Here is a 3,684-nt window from a genome sequence, read left to right as displayed (position 1 = left end):
GTTATCTACTTTATTTATTTAGATTTATAATTAAATTTGATATAATTGTAGCAAGTATCTATAATTAATAATAACATGATACTATAACTTTAAATTGTATAATATAATAAAAAAGAACATAGTAATTTATATCTGCTTCCTATAGAGCAACAATATTATATATATTTATATATCTCTTCTTTTAGTTTTTCCTAAAAATATTCGCACATAATTAATGTAGATAACATATATACTGAACAAGTATCTCTATTGAATTAATCATAAAGGTTAATAAAAGATAATGGCATAATATTTACCTAATTGTAGCAAGTATCTCCATTAAAATTATTGGCTAATTATTACCGTGTACAATAAGTGTGTGTGTATATATATATATAAGGAGTAATAGTGAATTGTAACAATTATTTATCATTTAGAAAATTCGTACCTCAGACATAGTTCTTTTTCTGTTTATTATTTTTCATACCTAATGGACCTACGATTCTATCAACAGTATTACCTATGGTAGATTATGCAACGGAAAAGTTTGAAAAATAAAGACAAGAGTAACGAGTAAAGATGGTCTACGAGTGTTGTTGCAAGATCACGGACACTTGGAAGATAACTGCAGGATGAATGTGGTATATAGAGAAGTTTTTGAGAGCTTATAATGAAAAGGCAATAACGAAATCTCTTAATTAATTTTATTAATTTGTTAAAATTTATTACTATCAATTTAAAAAATTGACAAATTCTAGGTGCTAATGGAGAATGCATTTTATTGTACATTTATAGCTTAAGAATGTTAGAACTATCATAAAAATTCGTATTATTTTATTCTCTTGATAAACAATTTTATAATTACGTTAATCATATACACTACTAGAAAACTAGTTATTACAGATGAATATTTTCAACGAATTTCATCCCACGGAAATATAGATGGAATTTCAGAGGAATTTTTTGTTGGAAAACAAAAAAATGAATTAGCATAAATTATAGACGGAAAAGAAAACCCGTCGATAATTCTGTCAAAAAAATTAATTTTTTTCGTGAGAAATGGTTACAGACGAAAAATCTGTCTGTAATTAAATGGACAAAAATGCTGTGTTTTATTAAATTATTACAGACAAAAAATCTGTCTATAATTTAAAATTTTCCGTCGAAAATATTGAGTTAACCCTAACTCAGTTTCTACTCTCTCGATCCATTCACACTCCACACAACCTACCCTCTCGATCCATGTGGAGAGCTTCTTCCTCTCTCTGTCCACGCTCTCTCCATCGCAAGAGCTTCTTTCACCACCGCCGCTCTCTCCATCGCTCCGTCTACGAAGAAGCTCCGTCACACCCCTTCTCAGATCTTTTCCGTGTGTTGCTCGCATATCTCCTTTCAAACCCAAACATGCAATCCGCTAATTTAGCCAAAGTTTGGAGGTTAGATTTTCAATTTCATGCAATTAATTCCTCTTTTTCCAATGGATCTTCTCCGTCACGCTCTCTTCCGTTCCTCCTCCTCCTCCGCCGCCGTCTCTGCTGCCATTGTTCGGTTGTTCCTCTGAGTTTTCGGCGTCTTCCGCCGCTGCCGCGACCACTCGCGTTGCACGATCTCTCTCTATCATCCCTTGCGTCGCATGAGCCCCCTTTCCTGTGATTCTGTTGCTTAGGGTTCAATTTTTCTGTGTTAATTTTAGATTTATCAATTTTTCTTCGCAGTTTCTATCTTCTTGTTGTTGTTGATGCTGATTGAGCTTCTTGTTTTTGTTGCAGTTTCTATCACATGCTGGTATCTCGAAACAGATGGTAATTTTGCCATTTTCATTCTCTTTCTTCTGTTTAAATGTTCTAATTTTCGACTTAGGGATTCGATCACCTGTTCTGAGCTTGTTCCACGATTCTACTCTATCTGTGATTTTTTTTGTGGATAAATGCATTGCTTTCAATCATTCATCTTGGTTAATTATTTTTAGAACCCTAGAATTGTACATTCTTAATTAATCAGTGTTCTAGCAATACAGTGAAATTCGTTGAACTCTTATAGATATAGAATGGAATTGAACTTGTAGATTATGGCTTCTCTTAATCACTTATTGCAGCAGATAAATTTATCTATGCAGAAATTATAGTATTAGGATTATTTATTGCAATATTATTCTCTCTTCTGTGATTTGGAAGAAGTAGTTGGGTGATATGTTAAGATAGAATATTGAAAGGTTCCTTTTTTTTCATCGGTAACCAAAAATTTGTATGTAATAAAGACTAAATCTGTCTGTAAATCTGTCTGTATTAAGCAATTTTTTAGTTGTGATAATTTTGTATACTAACGTTGATATAGTATTGTTTCAGGTATATATTTTGCAGGTATCAAAGGATAGTGTTGAGTTATTATTTAGTGGGTTTAAATTATTTATTGTTTATTGGAGAACTTTTTGCATTAGAATTCTCTAATAATTTGTTGTTCATTTTCAGCTGATTTTGATATGTTCTTACACATATAACAATTTGTTAGTGAATTTAGATATTACTAGATTATTTATGGTCACATTCAGTATATATGTCTGATTTATTAAAAAAATAAATTACTAAAATCAGTTAATAAGTATTTTAGAGTTAATACAATTAACACTAAATTAAAAAAAATAAATAATGTATAACTCATTACTTTTTTATTAATCAAATTATTATAATTCAAATAAATTTTAACAAAACAATCTAAAATTATAATTTCAATTTAATCACTTGCATCACACGAATAATTACACTTATAATATCTTAAAATTTGAAGCTTGTATAGTTTTAATGTAATTTATAGTTTATTAATTATGAATTTGAAAGAAAGACTTTTATAAAGATGAATGTTGTTCATAGTTGTTCAATCACTAAATTAAAATTACAAATTATGTACAGTACAAACTACCTCACTAATATTCTCAGCAATGATAATAGCTTAAATTGTATTTCTAATAAAAAAAGAAAAATAAAAAAAGTCTCACAAAGAACACTCACCAAAAGTACAAAAAAGAGCAAACTCATTATCATCAAGTCTTTTTCATTTTTTTGCCAAAATTATCCTTCATCTTAATCTTGCAATCTTGGATTGTGTGAGTGGAATGAAATACATTATCGTTGTTAATTCACTTATCCACAATGTACGACAATATTAGCGAAAGTCTTCTCTTTCCGGTCTGCTATTTATCTCCTCTAGTCACATTAACATCCCCGATCGTCTTCGACCTCCTCGCCGGCACAACCCCGTCGTCATCCCATCGCCGTAGGAGCAACCAGTCTTCTCGTCTTCAAAGCTCTTATGTCACTGTCCTGAAGTCGCCAGTCCGAAGACACCGTTCTCCATCGCTAGCGTCTCTGCTTATTGGGAGATAAGTTCAAAAAGGGGGCTTTGGGTCGGCGGGTTGAAATGGGAATATGAGATACGGGTAGGTTTAATTTGGATTAGCATATTATCAGGGACGGACCCAAGCATACAAATGAGGGGGCACTTGCCCCCATGATGTTTTTAATTTTTGTTTTAAAAGATATAGTTATATATAATATGCCCCCATTTCAAATTTTAAATGACCCCATTACAAATAAAATAAATTCAATTAGCTAAAATTTTAAATTTATTATTTTATTTTTTTATCATTTTGACTATTATTTAACCTAATCAAATTTAATTATTGTACCGTCAATTCTTTATTCTCTTAAA

This window comes from Arachis ipaensis, chromosome B03, assembly GCF_000816755.2.
Source record: "Arachis ipaensis cultivar K30076 chromosome B03, Araip1.1, whole genome shotgun sequence".
NCBI lineage: Eukaryota > Viridiplantae > Streptophyta > Magnoliopsida > Fabales > Fabaceae > Arachis > Arachis ipaensis.
Note: the sequence above shows the minus strand (reverse complement) of the source record.